The sequence below is a fragment of the Canis aureus genome, chromosome 18 (genome assembly GCF_053574225.1).
Source record: "Canis aureus isolate CA01 chromosome 18, VMU_Caureus_v.1.0, whole genome shotgun sequence".
NCBI classification, from domain to species: Eukaryota; Metazoa; Chordata; class Mammalia; order Carnivora; family Canidae; genus Canis; species Canis aureus.
Window position 1 is genome coordinate 11,972,675 of NC_135628.1, and position 27,772 is coordinate 12,000,446.

At 38.5% G+C, this 27,772-nt stretch overlaps 2 long non-coding RNA genes across 2 annotated transcripts in view; one reads left to right on the plus strand and one right to left on the minus strand.

The window, feature by feature from the left end:
- Nucleotides 1-27,772, minus strand: part of LOC144288575 (uncharacterized) — a 271,172-nt gene that overhangs the window by 173,578 nt on the left and 69,822 nt on the right. The gene's annotated exons all lie outside the window — the stretch shown is intronic.
- The window catches only part of LOC144288569 (uncharacterized), a 57,872-nt gene continuing 45,442 nt past the window's right edge, over nt 15,343-27,772 (plus strand). The window contains exon 1 of the long non-coding RNA XR_013356530.1: nt 15,343-15,426. This is a non-coding gene — a long non-coding RNA (uncharacterized LOC144288569). The remainder of the gene's footprint in view (nt 15,427-27,772) is intronic.

The window sequence follows — 27,772 nt, forward strand, 5'->3', positions numbered from 1 at the left end:
ACCCACGATTTGAAAACACACTAAGCATTTCAGTTGGCAACACTGTCAGATAGAATGACCCTCACCCTGTGTTACCATTCGAATAGCAAACACTATCATTCAATAGGAAGATGAACTGGCTCAAGACAAGTTGTCATTGTGGCACCAAGACTTCCAGATACAAAACTGAAGTCTGAGACCACCACACATTATAAAAATGAGTTTCTATACAGCAAAAGCATCGGGATTCATAAGCACGGAGCAGAGGGGTGAGTTTTGGCTGGGAGGGGGCTGTTGTCTCCTCTATAAATGTTAAGCAGTTCCTATAAATCCCATTTAACAAAAAGACATAATCATAATGACATTTCCAAGGAATCCTGTAAAAGACACAAAGCACAACCAGTCCTTTTGTCGATGTCTTCTATTATAACCTGAATGATTTAATGAAATTCGAAGTTGACAGTAATGGTCTCATAAAATGACATACTTTAGCTCAATAAAACAAAGGTGAAACAAAATAAAATCTAGAGCATATGCCTGGTATTTTAAAGATACATACTTGCAGCCTATCACAGGAGTCAATTATCCTGACACCTTGTATTCATGTATATTAGTGCATGCAAAATATGCACTAAATTAAAGGTTTCAACTCGAGTTGTGCAGGATGCACTAAATATGGGCCAGCAATCCGAGAAAATACAGAAAAGACAAGACTCTTAATGCCATTACTTACTCATATTTTCCAGGGTGTGTAAAAATGTGGAGTGGGTTTTCCTTCAAATTATACCTAGAATTCAACTACTTTTTCTCCACTTCTATGGTAGATTGCCACCACCCCGTACAGAGCTACCATCTTCTCTTATATGATTATTGCAACAGCCTCCTTTTTAGACACCCTGCTTTCACCCTGGTCCTCTAGACAGCCAGACTATGCTTTCAAAATGTCACTCCTCTACACTTTCTCATCCATCGGTTCTCGTATCATTCAATAAAAGCCCAAGTGTTTACCATGATCTACAATGCCCTACAGCATAGCAACGCTATCATCTGAAAGTTTGTCAGAAAGGTAAATTCTCAGGTCCCATGCCAGACCTACTGAGTCATAAAAACTCTGGGAGTGGGGCCCAGAAGTCTGTTTTAACAAGTTCCTCAGAAGATGAGGACAAAGGGAAATGTGTGAGAACCACAAATTTACAGGAACATACATCCCACCCCCTCTCACTACCTCTTTGACCCATCTCCTATTCTTCCCTTTGCATACCAGGTTTAGCTCCAACTACAATAGCCTTGAACATGAGAAGCATGTCCCAAGCTCAGGGGCTTTGCATGTTTTGCTACTTCTACACGTAAACTCTTTCTATGATATCTGTGAAGCTTGTTCCTTCACATCCTTTATGTCTCTGTACAAATGTCATTTTTTGTAAGAGCCTTCCCTGATTACTCTATATAAAATAGTAAGCCCTGGCCCCAGCACTCCCTTTCCTCCTTACCTTCCATGGTTTTTATCCATTGCACGTATTGTCCCCTGACATACAGCATTTATCTCTTGAAAGTCTGTTTCATCCACCAGAATGTAAACTCCATGAGGATGGGATCTTTGTTATTTACAAATAACCAGTGTCAAGGACATTAACTAATATGGAGCAGACACTTCTTTATCGATTATTTAATTCAGTTCCCAAGCCTGAGAAAGAAGACATAGAGACCTAAGGCCAGACCAATGTGTGACTATAAGTTAAATATCTGCCAAAGTCTCTCCTTTTTAAAAGTCAGCTCTCCTATATCATAGATTCTTATAGCATTAACAATGAAGTCTCCTTTAAAGTCTTATTAAGGAAACTGCATTTTATCTACCTATAACCATATCAGAGATATGTTTACCTAATTAAATTCATTGTCATATATACACACAGAACACAGAATATATACCTATACCACGCAGGCTTTATTTGGAGGGGTAGATACAGGAAGGTGATGGAGGGTTGCAGAAAAAGTTGGAAGCTATTGAAGAGATTCTTCACTGGCACCTTTAGTGAGCAAGATCCATTAAAACAGAGTAGGGAGCCACCAAATAGCTGCAAAAACAATTCTGTCATGGGGATTACTATAGATATCAGGAACCTGAGAGCTAGAGTTCATAGGCTGGATGCCAGAATCAGAATCACAAAGAGTGGAACAATAGTCCAAACGTAGGAATTTGAAATTAAGAAATCAAGGGTGTAAAAAGAAGATGATGTGGTTTAATGGTATCATTAACAGGGGAAAAATGAGGATTTTAGTTGACTGCAAGTGCAGTTGTGTTGTACAAGTACCAGAAAGGTTCTTGGGAACATCAGTTATTATTTGTAAAATGTAATAATTAGGAAAAGGGAAGAAATAATTCACCCCTTTATTATGCAGGTAGAATTAGTATGGCACACTCTGACAGGCCACAGACCAAAGAGAACTGGTCAAGATAAAAATAAACAGGATATTGAGAGGGAACAAAGTTATATCATGTGGGAACACTCAACTCACAGGAGTGAACAAAATCTGGGACATTTACACACAAAAATAGAAATGTGAAAAAAGGAGACATTAATGGTTGCCTTTAACTGTATAAAGGACTGCCAGACAGAAACAGAATGAAGTTTGTCCTGTGTAACAAGAGGAGAAACTAAGAAAAATTGGCGGAAATTCCAAGATGGTGGATTGACTCTGTAGAAGAACGTCTTGATCAGTAATCAGAGTTTCCAAAATTAGGAGGTACCCCCAAGATGTGTTCGGACAAATCCTGGTCATAATCCTGGTCACCATCCCTCTGCCTGGGTTACTGTCATGCCCTCCTTGGTCTGCCAACTCCAGCAGCCCCTTCTCCAACAGCCTGAGCAAACCATTCAAAATACAGAACTGCTCTGTTTGCCACACCTAAAATCCTCCCAAACTTCAATTGTCTTCAAGATAAAATCCAAACTCCTTCTTCACAACTCTACATTTCCAGCTTTCTCATTTGCACTCCTAACCTTGTACTCTAGGCTTTAGCCCAAATGAACATTTTCTAGATCTTTGAACAGAACATGCCTCTCTCACCCCCAGACTTCAACTCTCACTTAGGTCTCCACATACAATATGATGGCTTCTCAATTTTCGTCCACAGATTGAAACTTTGGTACCCACTTCAGATCCCCTTCTTTGTCCAAATAAGCTAAAGTCACCCCTAAGCTCACATAAACACAAAAAACAGAATCGCAGTGATCGTTTTAAAATATAAACCAGACCACCTCACTCCCATGCTCAAATCCTCAATGGCATCTACTCACATTTAAAATGGACTCCTCCTCACCACGGTCTGCAAAGCTTCCTGATCTGACCCTGTCCATCTCCATCCTCACTTGCTACCTACCAGCCCTTCCCTCTGCTCGAGCCATGCTGGCCTCCTTGCTGTTCTTCAAACACATGATTATCCTTCTGACATCACAGTCTTTTCCCTTGCAGGCTCCTCTACCCAGAGCAAACATTTTCTAGATATTTGCATGAGTTGATCTCTTACTTCATTCACAATTCTGCTCAATTGTCACTGCCTTGGGACATCTTCCTCAATATCACCCTACCAAAAATAGACCTCCCCACTCTCTCCCTTTCTCTCTCATTATTTCATCTCATAACCTCTATCACTATGTGACTTCCTGCCACGTATTTTGTTTCTTTTCCTTAATAGAAATAAATGAAAGCTCCATGAAAAAAATTGACTCTGTCTTATTCTCTGTATGCCCAGCTCTTAGACCAGTTCTAAGAAAATACTAGGCACTCATTAAGTCTTAACATAATGAATAAATAAATCATCCTGTTTTTCTACATGGCGTTCCTTACTACCTGAAACTTAACACCATTCATTTCCTCAGCTGCCTGTTCACTGTGTCTCTACCTTCCAGATAGAATGTAAGTCCTATGAGTTTATCTCTCTTAAGCCTTGCTAGAACAATGCCTCTCAAGAAAGAAGTGACAGATTAATTAGTTAATTTAGATGACACATTTTTAGAAAACACATTTTAGAAACATTCACTGATAACCCTCATCTCTACTTCACCCAGATAAGGTACATGTTTCTTATACATTCTCAATGTAATATCCTGTGTGCGTCCTTTGTCATGGCCCTTGTACTTCACAATAATACTTGGTTCATTGGTTGTATTTCCTGAGGAACTGCAGGCTCACTTTCTTCACTGGTCATATCCTCAACATTCATCACCAATCTTTAGTATACAAATTCATTTCATAAGTGTATTCATGTTTTGTACAAAAAAGGGAGAAGGGTGGAGAGAAGGACAGATGAAGAGATAGAAGGAAGAACGTAGTATCTTTTCAGGGATTTTTCAAAGATTATTCAGTTTCTAATACTGGTCAAAAAAGGTGACCATTGAGGTCCTTGAATTTTCCCCAAATTAAGATCCAAAGGAGTCACAATGGGATAAATTTCTAACTTGGGGCTTTAAATTATATTGGCTTCTTAGAGAAGCCAATTTGAGTCTAAGAATCCAAACACTTGTTTTGGTCAGACATTTGTCAAAGGGGCACTGCTCACATTAATATCAAAGACACACCAATCACTTGCATACACAGTGTTCAAATAGTTCAAATATTTTTGTTGGCAGGACCTGAGGAAAATTCTGTTTTTCTCCTTGAATCTGTATTTCTTTCCCTAGTTTCTATAACATGCTATCTTTATATACATATTTACACTTGAAAGTCATTCATTATCATCTTATCATCTTATCTCTGCCACAAATATAGAAATTCATTTTCAATTTCTTTTAAACACAAGGCTATCCATTTTCTGTGAATTAAGAACTCATTAAAATTTTTATTGGTATAAATTTGATAAAATAATTTAAATATATTAGCATATATAAACTTAAGAGATAAACATAAAAGTATTAATATATAAGGTAAGGATTATAAATACAAAAAGTTAAACTTTATTGAAACTATCTCCCCATGAGGAGGGGAAATTTATAGTGCCTTAATCAGAAGAATTATTGAACTGTCCCTCTGCTGCTATCCTGCAGGCTCTGAAATCCCAAGATCATGCCCCAGAATGAGACTCTTGATGGGAAAAGGTAGGCTTTTCTTTTGTAACACAGATAAAGAGGTTTTGTGGGTGAAAAGATAGCAAAGAAAATGTCTACCTCAGGTAACTGCTCAAGTAAATCAGTTTTAGAAAAATACTATATATGAAGGCAATTATCTGGCAAGTGGTTTTCCTTAAGATGACCCACCAGCATAACCCTTGGAAAGTCCTCTGTACCTGGTCTGAGGATCACAGGTTGGCACCTGGTCTGAGGATCACAGGTTGGTTTTCCCTGTGGGAAAACCTAGGGTGCTCTCCTCTCCTAGACATGTCTCCCTCACTCTCCTCACTACAATTCAGAGCCCTGCTTTTGAGTTCCAGATCAGCATTTCCAGCCCCTTGTGTGGCAGTCCCACAGGCACACCTATCTGTTAACTCATATCCTCATAGGATCAACTCTGTCCAATTTCCAAACAAACTACCCTCTCTTATATTTTCTATTTCACATAATGGTATCCACTAGAAAATTGTGGAAATTATGAGAATACTATTCCAGAGTCTGGGGATATGAAGAAACTTAAGCACTCTGAACTGATAGTTGGCCACCCTCTATAAAGACAAACCCAAGGGAAGTGTATTGGACAAGAACTACTAATATGTGAGTATTCCCACAAACACTGTTAAAACGTACATTATACAGGACTCCTTCCATTTCAAAAGGCATAAAATCAACTTAAAGGAGCTGAAGGGGAAAAAGGATGGGATTTCTTAGTTCATATAACTGAAAAACTAAAGAGGTTCATGCTGCTGTTTTTTCCTGCCCATTTTTCAGTTCTGCCCTCTTCTTTAGTCAAATTCTTTGCATCCAACTAGGGAAATGGAGTGGAGAAGATGCTGGCAATTCTCCACTGGAATCCTTGTAGTTTATGATACACAAAGGAAGAAACAGTCCATACACCCAGTTCCCTGGGGGTGAAGGGGCTCTGACTGACCCAGCATTGGCCATGTGCATGTCCTTGAACTAATCATTTTGGCCGGTGGAAGGAGAGAATCTGGTGGTTAGTCCTGGAGGGTAGGGGCTGAGATGGGGTAACTTCATTGTTGTGATTTGGGGCAACTTTGAAAAGAGAAAGGCAGTATTGAGTTTATAAAGAAAATGGATGTGGGATAAAGGAAGCATTTAAAGTACTGCTTTAGATTATGTAATGCCTTTCATGTAGTTCGAACAAACAGGGAAAGAGAGTTATTCAGAATTACTATTGGGCTTCTAAATTATTCCTTTGACCACTTCCCATAGGACTAGATCCATTATTATACAAATATTATATTCTATTTGTGTTTGCACATATACCTCCCCCACTAGATTGAAGAAGTCTCCTTGAATGTAGTAGTTATACCTTATACTTATTTCCATAGTACTTTGCAGACAGAAAAGAATCAGAAGTATATCTGTTGAATGAATGACAAGTACATGATATATGATTTGTCCACTCTCAAGGTATTCCAATAAAGTGTGTCCTTCACATTTTTAAAAATCCTAAAGAAGGTGTTTCTATGGCCTCCAATTATAATCCTAACTTTAAGTAAACAAGAATTTCTTCATACCTTTTATAAATTTATTCCAAGGCATATTCTCTCTTCATCTAAATCAAGATAGTTAAGGCAGTAATAATCTTTCAACATTACAGAATCAGAGGGATTCAGGCATGAAAAAGAACTTGAAATACTTAAACCCCATTCTTGTTTTATGAAGATGGAAATCAACTCTTTTTAGTTAAAAACATTTATTCACCCAAATAGTTATTTAGTGCCTAAAACCAGGACTTGAGTTCCTAAACTTCACTTTCAGGACTATGTCCATATATCATCTTGCCCCCTAAGCATTATACCTTCTTAAAGACACATTCAAACCTCCTCTCTTCTCTTCATACTAAATAAGCATAATTATCTGTGCCTTCCCTTAGTTCCTTGTTAACAAAATGTGTGTGAATAACATGGGTAGTATAAAAATACAGCTTTAGAGTCCAACAAGTCTTGAATCTGCCTCTTTTTTTTTAAGATTTTATTTATTTATTCATGAGAGACACAGAGAGAGACAGAGAGGCAGAGACACAGGCAGAGGGAGAAGTAGGCTCCCTGCAGGGAGCACAATGAGGAACTGGATCCCAGGACCCCAGGATCAGGACCTGAGCCAAAGGCAGACACTCAATCACTGAACCACCCAGGTGCCTGGAGCCTGCCTTTTTAATGCTGTATAATCTGATGAAAGTTTGTTTAAAAGGAGGATAATAACACCTACAGTTACTGGGTATCTATAAGGTAATGAATTGGGAGCACACAACAAGATAAAATACCTAAAACATCATAGACCGTGAACAAGTATTAGGCTTTTTCCATGCCAAACTCAAACCCCCATCCATAGCCAAATAACATTTATGAAAAACACTGAGACATACAGATTTCTATGCTAGAAGTCTATAATGGGTCAGTGAAGAAAGTTTGGCTGGAAGCTGGCCTAACAAGAGATTTTGGTACTCCATGTAAAATTAACCATTCTCCTCCAAGGTAATAATACTTCTTTACTAACTCATAGTCCCATAACACTAGTGAAATGAAATATTCCTTTAAATTTATTTTTATCATGAGAATGTGTTAGCACCAAACAAGTGCTATAGGCCGGCCCACAAAGTACTCAACGGAGTCTTACAGGATTTACTTAAAAGACAAAATTATTTTGTCAGTGATAGAAGCAGAGATTAGAAACTAAGTAACAACTCCCTTTTTCAAACATTACCACCTAATTTACAATACCATGGCAGCAAAGAGAGCAGTTGTGTAGATAAAAAGTAATTTGATAAAATAATAGCACCATTTTTCTATTGCAATTGCTCCAGGACATAATTTATAGGGACCGTACTTCTCCTCTTTTTGATGACAGGTAATGAGAAAAGTTCAGCAGCAAACATTAAAAGGAGGCTACGATCATTGGATCAGTACAACTAAGTCATTTTTAACTGTTTCCTCAATTCTCTTTTTTTCAACTTTTACTCCATTACATCAAAAAAAAGACAAAGGTTGATGATTAAAAAAAATCTGTTTAAAATTGAGATTTGTAGATTAAAAATAACTCTAAAATGATTTTCACCTTATTTTGTAAGAATAGTGATTCATTTTCTGCCTTGAGATGATCATGAATTAGTCTATAATTTGTCACCACAAATATTAAAGTATGCAATAAAGAATTACAAATACAATTCTTGTGAAAATGAAGCTCATAGTTTTTTGTTTGACTCGAGACCCTATGCAGTTCAAATAAATCCTGAAGTAATTTAAAGATTATCACAGATTATAAAATGTGATATTTAAGAATTAAATGAAACAGATCACCTGAAGGATGCAGGTGGAATATTCCTTTTAAGCACCTGAGTTGAGTGCTTAAAAAGAATATTTTAATATTTAATATTTAAGTTCCTTAAGTCCTAAATTTAGCTGTTGTTTTTCTGGAATCAAAGAATATAAATAATAGACAATTGCAGGAACTTTCATATTTAGCCACTCATATCATACTTTTCCACATATTTTATATGAATTATAATTTCTCCTTTACTATTTCAATTACTCTTTGTATGGATCTTATCTTATTTTTAAAATTATGTGGGAAGGGAGGGAAAACTGAATGGGAAGAAATCAGAGAGGGAGACAAACCATGAGAGACTCTTAACTCTGGGAAACAAACTGAGGGTTGCTGGAGGGGATGAGTGGCAGGATGGGATAACGAGGTGATGGGCATTAAGGTGGGCATGCGATGTGATGAGCACTGAGTGTTATACACAACTGATGAATTACTGAACACTACATCTGAAACCGATGATGTACTGTATGTTGGCTAGTTGAATTTAAATAAAAATAAATAAAATTATGTGGAATAAAATAATAAATGGATAATTTAGATCTTTGAACCTTAATATCTTGTACTAGTGATAGCTCAGGATGCCATATTTCTATGCAAGATAATAGAAAAAAGATGATTTAAATACTGAAAGTTTAAACAGGTAAGGAAATGACTGATTAAATTTTACAAGTTTGTGGTAAATATGACAACTCAGATTACGCTATTGATGTTTAGCTATTCCTGCTGGTAGCAGCTAAGTATGAAGTCTAACTTCTTAGAAACTACTCCTAGAACAAGGCAATACAGTCTACTTTGACTAACATAGTCAAAGAAGTGCCATCAGTTTTTATACAGGACAACTATACAATCCATCTAAAGAAACCATTCCAAAGTATTCAGATAGAGGTCTGTATATTTATTTTTTCAATAAATACTCAATGGGGAGCTTCAATGTTCTCGACATTCTAGAAGCAAGAGATTCAATAATGAAGCTGCCTTCATAGTTTCCTTCCATTCTAATGAAAAATAGAGACAAAAACAGTTGATGTGGAATATAAGAGGTAAATGTTCTGAAGAAAAATAAGGGAGTAAAGAAATGAAGAAGAGAAAAATGTAAGTAATAGCCTATATATTATTAAATATTAGCTGAGTTAGATTGATATTTTCCAAAGTGACTAGAGAAAGCCTGTTTAGGAGGAAGACTCTGGAGCAACAACATGAATGTAAATATCTTGGGGAAGAGTATTCCAGACAGATAGAATAGCATCTTTCAAGGTCCTGAGGCAAGATATTAGAAAGGAATCCTAAACTATAAACCAGGCTAATGCTAATTAAAAAGAGAATTCCAAGTAGTTTTATATCCTTCCTCTCTCTAATTGGGTTTTGACAACAATGTTTTAAAAGACTGGAGAAGTAATCAAAAAATAAAATAAATAAATAAATAAAAGACTGAAAAAATAACAATCATCCAAGGATCAACTTCCTGTTAGGCCAATATATGGTTAGGCCAATATATGTTTCCTGAATTTTGAGGAAAAGGATTCTTACAGGTAATTAATCACTAAATAGCTTTAAATCATCCTTGGCAATTTTCTCTAATCATATGAAATTGCTTTGTGTAGTAGTCAATAATAGAGCGCATGTCTTGAATTATGCTTCTTATATAAAATACAGTTTGAGGAAATGATAACTCAATTGTTTCTAAGCTAAAAGAATTTGAAATACGTCTCAAAACCTTTATCCATAATTTCAAAGTAATAAAGTAATCCCTATCCTGAGATAAACAAAAAAAAAAAAAAAAAGAACTAATTTAAGTTAATAGTTTGGCAAAGATGAGGGCTCATTACTGAGGAAGGATTCTGTATAGATGTTCAACTTGACCTATGAGAAATTATGAGGGAAATGAGGCCTAATTGTGGTGGAGGTACTGATGGATGCTCTGTGAAGAGAGAAAGCCTATCGTGTATATACCACAGCAGAACTCTCAAGGTTTTATGAAGAATTCAGCAATAACTAAAAAATGGTCTTCTTTGATAAATTAGTTGATCAGCTCAAATAAAAAATCTCGGCCTGGCATTTCTGCTAGTCGACAAATAATTAGTTTACCCCCAAAATGTACAAACAAGATTTTTTGTTCTCAGGTTAACCATGGTTGGTTTTTTCTTTTCTCTTTTTAGTTACCCTCACCTTCCTCTCTTTTAATCCTGATTTTTCTTTGTCTCTTCATTTAGTCTACCACTCTCTGTAACATTTGAACGTACAATTTTCATTCAAAATAATTTTTAAAGTGAACAACACCAAGCTAAATGTCTCCAAGTTATACCTTGGTTTATTTAGGCTTTGAAACACTCTTCTTAATCTAGATTGATCCTTCCAGAATCTAATGAACGTTACTAAACCTCTTCCCTCCAAAATGCAATGCATCCATACATATCAAATTCTACACAGATCCGCATGGTTCCTGAAGCACCCCTTGCTCTAAGTATGCTAAGGGAAGACCCCCTGAGTGATATTGAGTTATAAACTTCCTTCATGCCATCCACAAAAAGCTTTAGATCCATTCACAGTTCAGATAATACAAACCGACTCGTGAAGTCATCTACAAATATTAGCCCCTCCCAGTTCTACTTTAACATGAAGCCATACAAAGGGCACAATGTCTCTCTATCTGTCGTGAGCCTGTCTTAAATACCTGATAAAACCTGCTTCCTTAGAGAATATGATATGTTTAAATTGTTATGTGAGCCAATTAATCCTTTGAGTAGGTTTTATTGATCAGCTTATGACATTGTTAAGATAGTTTTACCTAATAGTTCTGGCTTCCTATGGGATTTTGCCAAATAATAAAGTCAATATTATCAGCTCTGTTTCTTTAATCAAGTCTCATTGTGGCATATCTACTCTCTGTTTCACATAATTAGAATTGCTTCTTTCAGACAATGTCATATGTGAAGCCCATGTCGTATTATCAAAGCCCAAGAAATTCTCCAAAGAAAAGACAAGACCCTGACTACACCTCAGCAGTCTTTTCTTTTACTGTTTTGCCTTTCCATTTTAGCAAATAATCAGCTTGATGGTGAGATATTTATAAAATTTACACTGGAAACCATCATTTCACATGGTCAATAATATCATTGTATCTTACTGACGAAGTTCAATAAACTGGCATTGAATCTACATTGTGAGTACATGCCCATGTTAAAGTTGAGATTATATATCAACTCTAAAAATGCTTGGTAAAGTGAGTAGCTTGAGTGCCTTCTTATGCTGGTAAAGAATCCTATTTGTTGAAATCAAGTAAATGCTCAATCAATAATCAATATGTGTGTGTTCTGAATGCTTTTTATGGTCAGACTGACACCAGCCCTCTTCCTGCATAGGTATTCCGCATCCTCAATGCCTAATTAGAAATAGTTGGGATGACCACACTACCAAAAGCCTACAACTAGCTCAATCAGCAAAGCTAAATGTGGAGGGGTTTCAGCATGTCTCATGACAGCTTTTATCTCTACTACCATTCTAAGAATAACTGTATGGCAAACAATCTTGAAAGATAAAGACAGGGTCGCCCCTCTGGAGAAGACAGCAGATTTTTTTTAGCGACAAGAATTAAAAAAAATAAAATTAAAATTAAAAGCTCCCTTTGGAACAAATTTTGGCAAACTGGCTAGCATCTTCTTTGTAAGAATGAGGCTCAGGAATCCTCAGCTGTGACACAGACCTGCTGTGTGCATGCCATTTAACTAGGCCAGTTTACATCCCTCCACAGGACTTGGGGGACAAGGGGAACCTTTAAGAATATGGAGCTCAAGCTTCATGCTGTGCCAGGAGTAATAAATCCCTTGTCTCTGATCCAAGAATGTCGTATATTCTGCCCACATTCTAAACCTGTGGCAAACTAACTGGTTAGTTTGCAAACAAGGTAAAATCCCAGGCCCTTCACAGGTCTTGACACTAAGCTACATAAGCAAAAACAACTGGGATAGAAAATAGTATACAGGGATTTCTACATCTGGCCTAGATAGGGTAATGAGGCAAATTATCCCCATGCCTAAAATAACTGTAACACTGAAAATAATAAATGAAAATGATGCTTTTAAGACATTCGGACATCAGGCAATGTAGCACAGGGCAAGGAATAGTCTGTATTCCCAACAGCCAGAATGTAAAACTCATAATTGATAGAGGGTAGAAGAGTATTGCCTCCATATCGGGGTAAAATTATCCCTAGATCAGAGATTATTCTGGACCCACCAATGCCTCAAAGGATCAAATTGTTTCCAAGTTCACTTAACTGCGTCCTAGAACAAAGCTCAAGAATACTTATAAGAATAGAAGAATATACAGCATCCACCAAGGTAACATTTATCATGTCTGGCATCAAAAGTCACTATGCCTGGGAGGGTGCCTGCAGGGGGAGAAAAAAAAGTCACCATACATGCAAAGAAGCAGAAAAATGAAGATATCCAGGGATATTCTTTTTGTTCAAATTGTGGTTCCCAGAAACCAGCAGATTCAGTGTCATCTGGGAGCTTGTTAGAAATGCAGAAAAACTGAGGCCCCACCTCTGTTCTACTGAATCAGAATCTGCATTTTAATAAGATCCCCTAGGAGTTTAAATGCACATTAAAATTTGAGACACCGAAGTAAAACTTAAAGTCCAGGGAGTCTCTCAGAGTGACTTAGAGGAACTACTTGTTCAGAGATTTCTATGACAAATATGGGGAAAAGAATATTTATTCCAGATTTCAGATATTTTCTTTCCTAAAAATACCATAAGGTAGTGCATGCACTACTTTTAACAAATTAAATTCTATAATAAGCATATTAAATGAAAAGCAAAGATCCAAGCCATTTTTCTAGTCTGAAGTCTGGCTTTCAAAAGTGACAACTTTTAAACTCTTGGTTGTGGCTCTTCTAGTAGTTAGTTCTTTAATGCTTAAAAACATACACTAAAATCTCCTGATCTGTCAAATCTGACTTTGGTATGAAATATAACGATTTAGCCTAACTCTAGTTCTATTCCTCTATCTCGTCTCCCCTAATTTTTGACTGGCATTATACATTCTTATTATAAGTTGACTCTTCATTTCTACTGGACACTTATGTAATTTTAAACAATAAATATAGAGAGTTATAATATTCTCTTTCATGAATTTGTGTCAGTATTTCTGTATTCTCCAGTCTGTAGGGTCAAGATATTGGCACCTTCTCTTATCTGGCAGCTGTATCTTCACCTTTTTATTGAGAAGACTGATAACATTTACATTCTATTCTGTTTATTAAAGTTTACAATGCCTTGTTGATAAACTGGTTATTAGAATTGAAAATGCACTAGTGGTACTTCCATTATTATATGCACACATATAAAATTTACTGAAAGCTTAGAAGTGTATTAGCATTCTGTACTTGTTAGTATTCAGGTCATATGGCTTCTTTTATATCCCACTAATTTCTCAAAAGCTGCCAATTTGTTTATTTGCTTCATATTTGGATTATGGCCTTCCTACAGAGGTTTCCGTGTGCATGTGTGTGCTTGCTGGTGTGTTTTCTTGAGTTCCAGTTTGCTTTTATTTTCTCATGTTGAAAAAAGTAATATGTCTTCTCTACTATATCACTAATGTCTACAGTCACTTATTTTACTCTTAAAATTCTTATCTACCGCTTGGATTCTACTCCAACCTTCTTCAGCAGATGCTGCCTGATACTTGATTCTAGGCCTGCTATATAGCTGATATCCTGAACTTGTTTCCAAGGGACTTCGGAGTTATTTCTACATTTTTTGAGTATCTCATCTTCCCTTTTATTGGTTTCCAAATTTGTAATGCTTGAAAAAAAGTAACTTCCTTAAAAAATATATAATGGACGTTAATTTTCTGCACCTTTTCACATGTCAGAAGGGTAATTACCATCATATCTGAGTGGGTATGGAATTCTAGATTCAAAAGAATTTCCAAAAAAAAATAATAATAATTTCCACCAGAGGTTTAAAGATATTGCTCCATGGTTTTCTAGGATTGCAGATTATCAACGAAAAGTTTGATGCAAACCTGATTGTCATTCCAATAGGAATGTATTTTTTTCCCTTTTCTGTTGGTAGGATGTGTACTTTTACCTTTGGTGTTCTTACATGAAATAATACAATAACCACTATGAGGTGTGTGTGCATGTGCACATGTGTAAGTATGTGTATATTTTCATTGACTATACTTTATACTTGGAGGTCCTTTTCAATCTAAAGACATTCATTTTTCCTACTATTGGTTTGATAATTTCCTCACTTTTCAAAAAAAAATATTCATTTGAGAGAGAGAGAGATTGATAGTGAGCATGAGCAGGGAGGGGGCAAAGGGAGAGAGACGACCTCCAGCAGATGCCCCGCTGAGCTGGGAGCCTGATGCAGGGCTCCATGCCAGGCTGGATCTCACAACCCTGAGATTATGACCTGAGCTGAAATCAAGAGTCGGATGCTTAACCCACTGAGCCACCTCCATGCCCCATATAATTTCCTCATTTTGTTTTCTTTTCTTATTTGAAATTCTTATTACATGAATGTTATGCTCACCTTCCTATAGAAACCTCCCTCTGTCTCTCTCGTACATTCTATATCTTTCTCTTTCTACTCTGTGAAGTTTTCTACTTTACTCCCTAATTACTGACCAATTTACCCATGTTCTTGTTCATTTTGCATGGATATTTCTAATTTTTAAGAGTTCTTTCTTATTCTTGTTTTTTTTTTTTTTCATGAGATGTTGACCTGGTTTTATTAGTCCTTGTGTCTTATTCTTTCTAATTATACAAATGAGAAGTTTGGAATTTACTGTTTGTATTTCTTTTAAGCTATAGCTTTGTTGTCTGAATTAGCTCTTTTTCCTTTGTGATGTTTATCCTGGATGTTATATACAGGTGTCTTTTTTCCTACTAGGTCTCTTCTAAATAGGAAGTTCAACTAGGAGCTGTGTATGTGGACAGGACTCATGACCTCACAGATTTCACTTTAAAGTAAAGGGTAAGGAAGCAGCTTGTAGGTGGGAAGAGAAGCCCAAATGTCAGAATAGCAGCCCCAACTGCTCCCAGGCAGTTTTATTTAATTTCTGTGTAGAAGAATCTTCTGGATTTTCTTGTCAAAGTTTAAATATTGAGTTGTCCACATTCCGCCTGCCAGAGAACAGGAAAAGGCAAAAGGAAGGGAGGTGTGGAAACCAAAGTATTTTTGTTCCAGCAGGCACACTTTTAATTCCCTCATGCCTGTTAACACACTTTCCTATTCTCACCCTCCTATACTGGCCCACGACAAGTCTGGTGCCTTCTGAAGGCTCCTGCCAGACTTATTCTGGCCCCTGGTCCTAACCGGGCTGCATGTACCAGCATGCTCCTATCTGCTTCATCTTCCAGATAAGAACTGAAATACCCTGTCAGCTGTTCTCCACTCTCTTCACCGCTGAGTGTATTCCATTTCTTAGTCTTTAACATTTTATTTGGGTCTTGAGAGGGAAAGGAGGTTAATGCGTGCGCTCCATTAGCCATCTTAAATGAGAAGCCAAAACAAGCATATTACATACATAATTTCACTTAGTCCCCATGTAGCCTCTGACCACAAAATAAAGTCTGTCTTTTCATCAGCTTCTGACCACAAAACAAGGTCACGTTTCCTCTGTGTGTGCAAAGTATGATGGCATGATTTTTACCCCACACAATGGTTTGACTGTAAATTTTGGGGGGGCCCAAAGAGAAGGTCTTAGCTACTTTCAACAGCAGCCTGCCTCCACAGCCTTCTTCTTGCTCCTGGATCGTCTTCCTGACCCGGGCCACCCTATGTGATCACATGTGCATCCGGAAGCTACTTTGAGAAGTGTCAGCAGTGCTTCACCGCAGCAGCACATAAATGCCAATGTGTAGCCTGCATGCCATCGGCAAACGTTCCCTGAGGCTGAGAGTGCTGCCTGCAGACATCCCAGAGCTTAGCCCCTCAAAGTATCAGAATATTGAGGATGTCCTTCGCTCAGGTCATGCCACTCATTCATATCTGCCCCCAAAACAATTCTGCTTGTACCCAGCAACTCAGAAAATCTAAACTGTTCTCACAGCTTCCTCAACCCCTCTTTGGGAGCTCAAACTTTTAGTCCCTGGAACCTGGTGAGATATTGATACCAATCTCTCCTCTTCATCATCCATGCTCCTTCCTGCTCTGGCTCTCCCAAACCACTGCCCATCCCCATCTCTCCCTGACACATATGCAAGAGCCCTCAGTTATCAGTAACACATACTGCTAGTTCATATGTGACTTAACTGGGAGTCCTATGGGAGTTAACTCCCTATGGGAATTAAATGGTACGACTGCCCCATTTAGGGCGAGATTGTATAAGATACAGCTGTGAGTAACACATAAAGTTTCTCAGATTACTTTTAGTAATGAATCTGAAAATCAGAATTCATTATGTTCTTTCCACTTCCCCCATAATGGTATATGGTTCCTCAATGTAGACTTGGTATTTGCTTCGAATAGCTGGTAACTACTTACTTTATTTTTGTATTTAAAGAGAACTTTGGCAGGGTGGATTTCTTAAAGTTTTTTAGTTCATGACTTAAATTTCCATTCTGAGACCCAAATAACACTGCTCAGCAGAACCCTGAGAAGCATGTCAAGCTCACCACTAAAAGCGGTATAATATGGGAAGTGTGTCATGCCAAGACAGTACAACGAGGTCTTTTAAAATCTGCCACAATTCTAAAAGGGAGAATAATACATCATATGATAAATGTAAATGTTACCTGACTTCTTTTAAGTCTGGATAGGCTCAGGTTTTAAAGAGACTTCAAAAACCATCAATTCTCTTTCTACAATGAAGGAGCAGGCTGTGTTGTTGATAGTATATAATATCACTACAAACAGAAAGGAATGTGTAGGGAAGGATCCCCCTGAACTTGGCAGATAAGAAAATGGTAGCTCCCCTTTCTTCAGAAAATAACAATCTAAATTCTTTCTTTATGTTAGAAGAAAAATTCATGGGTTTTTTCAGGTTCAGTCAGATTTCTATACTAGCTTGACTTGCAAGGGTGAACTAGTTTCACTGCTTGAATTAGTTCTCATCCCTAGTATTAAATCTCTGCTTACGAAAGTGGTTTTTTTTTTTTTTTCTGTGTTAGCCTATAATTGTAACCATCTCCAAGGTACCAGATTATCAGTATTGACATGAGATTTGTGTTGGATAGAGATAATGCTCCTCATTTTTGCCACTTGGACAGTTCAGTCCCTTCCCTAAAGAGAAGGATAATTAAAGGAAAGTAAACATGAAAGAAACACATCCCAAGGAAAGCACCGACTCACTAAAGAGATTAGACCATCTAAAAACACATCAGCTCACTGAGTAATTTAGAATCACGTTTTAAGCAGACACAGTTCACCAACACAAACCCTAAACCACTTTTCCAATGGCTACAGGCAGCATGTAGACTCTGCTCAATTAAAAAATGCAAGTAATTTTTGTAAAAGGAGAGTTAATGGCTCAGCACAATCCAGCACCACTCCAGGAAAATGTAGTCAAGGTTTGTGCCATCGTTTGTATCCGCCCCCCCCAAAAAAAAATTGTTTAATTAAAAGAAAAAAAAAGGTAATGCACTTGAGGGCATTCTTATCTCATATGCAGATTCAGACCTCAGGGGTCGACACACCCAGAACACCACCCCAAAGAATAAGTATTAACCATGCCCAGATGAAAATGTTATTTATGATTGTCAAGTGACTAACTCACTCTCCATCCACATTTGCAGACCCAAGAAGAATGTTCATTTTCCTTATCATTTGAATAAAAAAGCAAATTCCTAGTTCAGTAGCCCAAACCTGGTCCCCTCTGGGTCTCAAGAGCCACCATTAAAACTGACACTAATTGGTATCATTGCTGACAGCACAGAGTGACAGGGAAGGCTCTGCAGAAGCACCATTCATCCCTGGGAGTGCATGCCAGCTTATTCCTAGATGGGGAAATTCAGGTAACCCCACACTGAGCCTCCCCTTGTCATTCATGCTCTGTGAAGACAAAGGACGACAGGATTTTTGATCCACCACTTCCTCCAAACACTGTTTACAGTCTTTGCCTCTGCACATCACCTCCCTTCCCAAGCTGAACTGATGAGTAGGAATTCAAAGGCAAAGAAAGCTTGGCTCTGATCAGTGATCCACGCATGGCAGGTGCTGAGAGGCCCACGGCAGTACTCACAGCACGTTTGGGTGTTATGACAGGAGCTCAGGACTGTGATGCTAATGAAGCCCGTATAGCAGAATGCAATTTCCAGCCCAAAGAGGCACTACACAGCCTCCGAGTGATAGGAATCTTCTTGGGTTCCACTGCAGCTCACTAATGGTGTGCATGGCAAAACTCATCCCATTGCTAATTCTGTTTCATTCACATCCTTCCTATCTGTTCTTAAATACACTCAGCTTCTTCCTACCATAGTCCTCATATTCCATACCTACATAATTGCTGTAGAACTATAAAGTGTATCAAAAAGTTTGCATTATAAGTCCAAAAGAACATAGACTTTTGTCATACCTACTCATAAGAAGAGAAGAGTTTGTTCCTGTTAGGGTGTGATCCAGAATATTCATCTTGAGACAATTTATATACAGATATAATCACTAAGTTAAACAAAGATAGAACAAAAACAGCCTTAAGGAAAAAAAAAAAGCATCCATGTACAAAATGGAAATTTTTCAAGTAGGGAAAAGAAAGGAGAAAAATTTCAAAATCAAATATTGAGCAGCCACTGAAAAAAACAGAGACACACAAAGAGATTCATAATAAATTCACAAATACAGTGTATCTTGAAGAGACAAATTCTATTAAATCTGTATACGTATTTTTATTTTTTTGGCCTTATCTCGAGCTTATAGACTAGCATAGGTTTCACGGGTCATTTCAAAAGTCATTCTGTTCATCCCAGAACCTACAACATGTTTCAAGTCCCCTGCACAGTCTTTGGAAGGGTATGTTATTAGCAAAATAATATCATTAATTGGAGTGGGCCAGAGATAAAAAAGAATGAGTTCTAGTTTTCCAAAAATAACAGCCAGCAAATCAAATTTGGAAGAGGATTGCAGGTTGAGATTAATTGTTGGGTTTAAGACCGTGTTAAACCCAGAGTTGGAGAGAGGCTCATATTGAATCCATGTGTCTCGGGCCCAACCATTCAGAGCCCATTTAGAAGAATGAGTTATATCAACACATAAGACCACCAAGCAGATAATATAAAGTAGCTATAACAGTTAGGAATGCCTTAAAGCAATAAACTCATAATATAAAGACACAAAGTGGAACTCTATATTGAAAATAAATATTCATTAAAAACTATGGAAGAAACTTGTTATCTGACACTGTGAAGAACAAGAGTGATTTTTTTTCAAATAGGGTTATATCATATATATCAGAAATTTCCCATTACTCAGTGGTAGATGAAATTAAAATTATGCTGCTTTAGCATTGCAACACCCAAAACAAAGAAGGCCACCATTCCCCATAAGCCCCTTAGGCAAAAATGAAGAAGATGTAGGAAGAGCGATGTTAAATGTCTTTTTCTAAATTCTTTGGTATCCCACACAGCACCTTACACATCATTTAGTAGATCCTTGTTGATTAATGATAAAGTCCTTAGACAGGCATAAAGAGCTCTACCAAGCAAGCTAAAATGATTTCCCTCAGGCAAGGAAAATTATACATTACAAGGTTCAGATCAAATTTTAGAGATCTGAACTCAACCTTTCATTTTTTTTTTTGAAGGGAAAATTTAGGCCTAGAATGGTAAAGAATTCTCCCCAAGGTTATTCAGTTCGTTTACTAGAAATGTCCAGTCCCTTCAGGAATTCAAGGGACTGAATTCCTTTGCTCTTACTGTATGTCAGCACTCTGCAAGATACAGCCAATGGTAGTACCCTTGCCTTTGTGAGATGACAATCTTTGCAGAAGGTAGATGTTTAAAATAGTTGCTACAGGGAAATGAATTGTGTTCCCCCAACTTTCATATGTTGAAGCCCTGGTTCCCAATATTACTGTATCTGGAGCCAGGGTCTTCGAAAAGCAATTAAGGTTAAATGAGGTGGTAAGTGTGGGACTGTGGCCTTATTAAAATAAGCTCTCTCGCTCTGTGTGTGCGTGTGTGTGTATCTGTGTGTCATGTGAGGACATAGCAAGAAGGTGGCTGTCTACAAGTCGGGAAGAGAACATTCACCAGAAACTGAACCCTGCTGGAAACTTGATGTTGGACTTTCCAGCCTGCAGAACTGTAAGGAAGTACATTTCTATTGTTTAAGCCACCTAATCTCTGGTATGTAATGGTGGCCTGAGCTGACTAAGACCATAGCTACGGTAATGTTCAGAGAAAGAGAACAGACGGCGCTCCTCAAGATCTCAGTCCAGACCTCAAGAGGGAAGCACCAGGGCCACAGTGGTCCACTTAGCATCTCTCCCTGGATGACGGACAGAGTGACTGGAAAGGGCAGAATTTTATGAACACCGAGAAGGAGAAACAGCTGAGACAAACCACCCAGTTGCTAAAGCAGCCCCAATCAAATGAAACATGAACGAAGAGGCATCCTATTGACCTATTGTAGGTCAGACATCCATTGGCAGCGTGAATATTTATTGAGTGGCTTCTTTAGGCAGACACCCTGCTAAGCAACAGGTATACGGCAGTGATAACTCAGACATTGGCCCTACTCACAGGATCTCCCCTCTATGGGGGAGAACCACCTAAGTGGGCTGCATCGACCCCAGTATTCCCAGAGTACCCAATGAATTCTACAGATTGTCCATAAAACCGGTCTCTCTCCATCTTATTCTGCACTTTAGCTTCTAATGGCAAAAACTTCTGATAGTTTTACAGACACCTGCTACAAGCTTCCTGATGTCACCTTTGAAGAAAAAGCACTAATTGGACCACAGTCTATAAGGATTCATCCCTGTGGATGAGATCTGGGGTCATGAACAAAGCCTTTGTGTGTGAATATGGCCAACCAGGCTGCTAACTCTGCTTGTGGCCCGGCAATCAATTTGTGCAGTTCAATAGTTGGTGGCTAGTCTGTCTACCTCTCAGCCAAAGAAGTCAAGATGATATTGTCCTTTGGATCTCCAGAGCAGAGCCCTCAGAAAATCACCCATTAAGTGGATTATTTGCTAGATGCAAAACATATATCACCATTAAATGCATGCAGCAAAGGCTGCCATTTTTGACCAGCACCTACAAATCCACTCTTACTGGAGCTGGTGTTTAGCAGACAGGGTCTAGGTATGATCTCTGACAACTATGACTAATGAATTCTGACACCCAGAAAATAAACATCAAGGGCATGTTTTAATACTGCAGCAGGCAGCATGGCATTTTCATTTTTTTTTAAAGGTTCCATTTATTTACTCAGGAGACACAGAGAGAGGCAGAGACACAGGCAGAGGGAGAAGCAGGCTCTCCGCGGGGAACCTGATACAGGGCTCAATCCCAGGACCCCAGGACCATGACCTGGGCCAAAGGCAGACACCCAACCTGCAGCCACTCAGGTGCCCCACCATGGCATTTTCAATGCTTGAAGTCAAGACTGTGAATCACCCTTAATCACCTATTAAGTTTCCTCTAGAGAGGGCCGTGGAGATTTTAGAGAAATCCATAAAGGATTTGAGATTGAAATCCATGCTCAAGTGCAAATCCCAATGGCCAGAAATCCCCAGTGCTCTGTCCTCATTCCCACACTTTCAGAATTTCAGAGATTAAATGTCTGAATAGAATAGCCTCTGATGAAGAAATGTCTAATCAGTTGTAAAAAAATAAATTGATATAATGCATTAGAACAAGAAAGTCTTAAACAGAAGAGGTGGGCAGCCCGGGTGGCTCAGCGGTTTAGGGCCACCTTCAGCCCAGGGCGCGATCCTGGAGACCCGAGATCGAATCCCACGTCGGGCTCCCTGCATGGAGCCTGCTTCTCCCTCTGCCTGTGTCTCTGCCTCTCTCTCTCTCTCTGTCTCTTATGAATAAATAAAATCTTAAAAAAAAAATAGAAGAGATGGTGTGCCTTTTAAAATGCAATTAGGGACAGATTTGGGAACTTATAGCCAGAATATTTTCACATAGAGCCAAGTTCAGCAAAGTAGGCAGGTGGTGAAAATTCCCTTTCTTCCCAGGATGCCGAGATTGGGCAAGAGAAATCTGTTAGAGTTCCTGGTTCTACTATGTGTATGGCCAGGAGAGGGGGACAGTGAGTTGTAAAGAGAGGAGTTCATGAAGTTTTACCTGAACTAGAAGGCAATTTTAATGGAAACCTATACCCCAAGGTCTCAGAGAGGGGGTTGGCAGTAGTTTTAAGTGTTTTTTGATTTAATGATTAAAGGAGACTAAGAAAAGGGGATGGGGCTCTACAGAATAATCAAACAGAAATTTATGTGAGTTTAAAACCACACTTTTCTTTCCCTTAATGTAGAAATAAGTTGTCCGAGTCCTGTCAAAACAAAAACCGAATGAGGATTATAAGCAAAGTATAGCGATCTCTGAAAATATGTCACAAGGGGTGTTCCAGGACAGTCTTTCCTGAGAAGCTAACATTTAAACTTGGTCCTGACGTATGATTAGGAGTTGGCCCTTTAAAAGGAGAGTGGGAGGTGGTAAGAATGTCTTAGTCAAAGGAAACACCAAGTGCAAAAATCGTAAGATAAGACAAAACAAGGTGCATTCGAGGCATGAAAAAAGCTCAGAGTGAAACACAGGAAAAGAGGGAGGGAAAAGAGATGAGGCCAATAGTCTAGAACCAGTCCAGGTGGCAGAGTTTATAAACTGGATTAAGGGATCTAAACTGTATCTTCAGGACAATTCATAATCATGAAAGCATTTGAATATGAAACTTAAACTGTGAACTTTTGTAATGTTGCTTTACCTAAATAATGTAAAAAGGATTTAAGAGAAACAACTGTAACCAGGAAAATGAGTCAAGAGCTGTTGGAGAACTCCAAGTAAGAGAGGATGGTCAAGACAGGAGAGGTGGCTGTGGAGATCTGAAGAAGAGGACACTCTACGTACTTGACATTTCCGGCTTGAACAAGCTGATCTTGGAATCTTCTGACGCAAAGCATATTCAAAAGCCTACTAACGATCTTCAGTCTTTTCAAGTCCAGTAAAAGGCATAATCATTCTCCTGGAAGTGCAAGTCAGAAACCTTGGAGACATAATAGATTTTTCTGTCTTCCTTATTCCCTACCCCACTCCCATTCACAGGGACACAGGACAATATTTCTAAGGGAACAGGGAAGCAGGATGGGCAGAGCAACAGAGGCCTCAGCTGATCCCACAGGGCCCTCTGGGACTAGAATGGTCTTTCCAAGTTGTCCTGACTTAAGTCAAGGGCCTTATTCTTCTTCCTCATGGACCAGTTACTGGGTGAGAGCCAACCCAAAGCCATGATCTTAAATGAGGCACTTCTGTTGGGCAAAGGACAAGTCCTGGAGATAGACTAAGCTCTAAATTATTAGCAGTCAACATTCCTAGTAGCCAGAAGAAAGTGTCTCAGTCTTAAAAGGGGCCCCTGGCCAGCATAGCACAGAGTCCTCCACAGCAATATTTATTTAGTTCCTTCTCTATTGTTACCAACATCATTGGAAGCCACTATCATCTCTCACCTTGACATTGTGTTAATTCTGTTGCTTTTCTCTGCCCCTATTCTTGATACCCTCCAAACCATTCTCTACCAAAGAGCCAGAGGTATCTTCTCAAAATGGGAGCCTGATCATGTTACTCTCCAATTTTCAATGATTTCCCACTGCAATGAAAATAAAATACGAACTCCTAACATGCCTATGTCTACTACTTCCTGACCCTTCTTGTCTTAGTTCATTCATGCTGCTATAATAGAACACTATAGATTGGGTGGTTTATAAATAACAGAAATTTACTTCTCACTGTTCTGGAGAATGGAAAGCCTAAGATTAAGGGACTAGCAGATTCAGTGTCTGGTGAGAGCCCACTTTCTGGTTCACAGATCGCCATCTTTTTGCTGTGTCTCCATATGGCAAAGGGGGAAAGGAGCTCTCTGAAGTCCCTTTTATAATGTAGTCTCGCTACATTCTCAGCACTGTGAGGTTAAGACCATAAAGATGGTGTCATCTCTGTATCTCCAGAACCTAGCACAGTGCCTGACAGATACTTGTGGAATGAATGAACAAGCCAATGAGTGAAGATTACATGAGAAGATATTTAGGAAATGCAATCAACAGAATCCTGCCAAATGCAGTGGGTGACTGGGTGTGATGGTTTCGGGAGAGTGACTCCTATGATTGCATATTGTGCATTTTGGTGCCATCTATTGAGATGTTACAGGAGAAGTGGTTTGTTGGGAGTGGAAGGAAGTTCATCTAACCCTGACTCGTGACATCATGTGCTTAATACACACTTTATTCCCCACTACTGTGAAAACAAGGACATTTACCAGACGTGCCTTTTTTAACCTTAAAGTCAATTTCTCTCTTAATAGGCAACTCCTGTTAACTTTGAGCTTTCTTGACCAGCAAACGATTTGGCTTTGATCCCCCTTGTTTTCTTTCACTGTAATCTGACAGCTCTTAACGACCCCTTAGCCTCTACAACATGCCAAATTAAGTGCCTGCTCGTAGGACAAAAGCATGAGAATCAGACAAAAATACAGAATATGAAAGAGGAAGGAGGAAGTTGAATATGGAAAGGAACATACAAAGGGGGGAAAACAGCCAATAGGAAGATAAACCTTTGCCCCATGAAGAGCAAGAGACAAAGACTCCACTCTGGTTGTATTGAGTTTAAGGGTACAGACCTCATGGAAAGCAGTTAATGGCTTCACTAGGGTTACCTTTGCTCCTCCATGGATGCTTATTTGCAAGAATATGTTGTGTGGGAAGCATAGAAACAGCCATCTCTGCAGTATCAGAATTCCAACAATCTCTCATGCTTCATTTTTTCATTGGTTACAAGTATTTGCATTTAATTTCATACCACAAAGCCATAGCAGAATGTACAAAATATATCTGTGTTTACATCAACTTTCAACTAACCTTGCTGTTTTAAGTCTGATAATATGGATAATCCCAAGCAGCATTAAACTTCAAATCACATATACATGGCTTTCATTATTACATAGATTTTTGGCTATGTATTTGCCTTTTCCAAATACATACTCTAGAATTTATCTGTGACTCGGCAGTGGTTACAATGATCCTGACAAGTTAAAAAAGAAAGTCTCTTCCTCCTATTACAGTGAGGAAACCAAAGTCCACAGGTCACTGTGAGGTAGCTCAGTTACATGCTTATTTTGTGGTGGAACCAGGGTTCAAAATTCCCAACCCCCTATTAAGTTTGGCCTGTGGTAAAACAAAACAGCATGTATGAACTGTTCTCATGACCCAGTGATTTCCAAACTTGGAGAGTTACAATACTATTGATGGCCTCATTAACATTACCCCTCAAGATGACTTCAAGCATTGTTTAGGAAAGTTTAAAAACCCTTCAGATAATGGGGAGCATATTCCAGAGTATGACAGTATAGCTGAGAACTATAAATTACGCAGTTATTCTTCAGTTAGTCTCTTAAATTCACTCTTAGTTCTTCTCTCGCTCGGATCTGTCCCTAGAAGCCTGTGCCAATGGCCCACATCATCCTAGCCCCTTTGTGGCCTGGCCAAAGTAGGGCTTGGTCCCTGTGCATCACCATAAGGAAACCAGAGGTTGGGAGGAGAGAGAAATTAGTATATTTCTTCCCTTTACACTCTATGCTTTAGACCATTTCTGCCAATTATATTCTTCTAGGTCTTCAATTAACAGTAGTTAATCCCTTCTCTGAAGCTGCAACTTTCATTAGGTTCAAGTAATGCTATATCCCTTCAAGCTCAGGGACTCAAATGGCTTCCTTTGTTGCTAGTTTCTAGGCGCCTTGACATCCCTTGTTTCCCTAATGCCATTCATCCTCTGTGAATGGCCCTTGAACCAACAGATTTATATTTTTTTTCTTCTGGAACTTGACCGACACATACATATAGAAACTGAATATTAATGTTAAGGTGACTCAATTAAATATGCACCCCAGAAGCTGCAATGGTGTATACATAACTGTAATTAGCTGAATCTTTAGTAGAAACAGCAAGTGGAAATAGTTTTAAGTTTGCGTGGAGTATCGCTTGTGCTTTTAATCACGAGCTATAGCAGTCGTAGGTCTACAAAAACCAGCTCAAATAGAGGGGAGAATCTGAGAAAAAGAGATTCAGACACTTGGGAAAGTGTCACCTCTCTCCCCAATTCTGGACTTATGAAGTAGTTGAAGTTCATGCCTCAGAAACACCAGTCAAATAGAAGTAGTATTAATTACATCTAAAACAGCGATGTTATCAGAAAATGCCAGAACCCTGTCTGAAAAATTGCTACATTACCTGCAAGTCCCTGACAGCTCAATTCGATGTTAAGGTGTTTTCACCAAAACAATGGCTTAATCACTCCATTACAGGCAAAAGTGCTATATTAACTGATAAGGCTTATGGTACACTATCCCTTATCCCTGGCAGCAGCGGATAGGTCAGCCCATGAGAGGGTGACTCGCAAGAACATATATCATAAATCCATGTTTAGAAAAACTTCAAGCTTCAGCAGTTCCTGCATTTCCCAGTGATTGCATTCATTTGGAGATCGGGAGAAACAACACTGATATTTTACGTAAGAGATTAAGTAAATTTATAAGCCAGTACTGCCACCACTGTATCATCTTCCAAGATGTACAACTTAAGGAACTCCCTATATCTAGAACTTTTGGGGTTTTCTGATGCCCACAAATGACTACATTAAGGCAAAGAAATATAAGCCTTACCCATGTGGACTATTTGTATTTTATATTAATTTCTTTCACATTTAATCTTCTGAAAATTACCTGACATTGGTCATTGGTCATTTCCCTTATCATTTATTTATTTAGATAATTCATTCATCTGTTTGTTTATTGGAATTATGGACACTAAAGTTCAGAATAGTTAAGTTGCCCTGGATCAAACATGCCCTAAGAGGCAAAGCTCAAATAAAGAAAAATCTTCTGACTCCAAGTCTCATGCTCACACCCCCCACCCACCACATCGTGTGTGTTTGTTCAGACTGTTCAAAAGCACACTATCTCTTCTAAGAGAAAAATTAATAAATCCTAATTCAATTATACTTCCAAATATGTTCCACTTTAGATTTCTCCCCTTTTCCTTCTCATTTCCCTATTGCCACCCACCATAGTCTCTCCTCTGGACTTCCCCAATAGTCTCCTAATTCATCTCCCTGCTGCTATCCTTGCCTGCTCTCACTCTAATAGTCCTTACTCCACAGAACAAGAG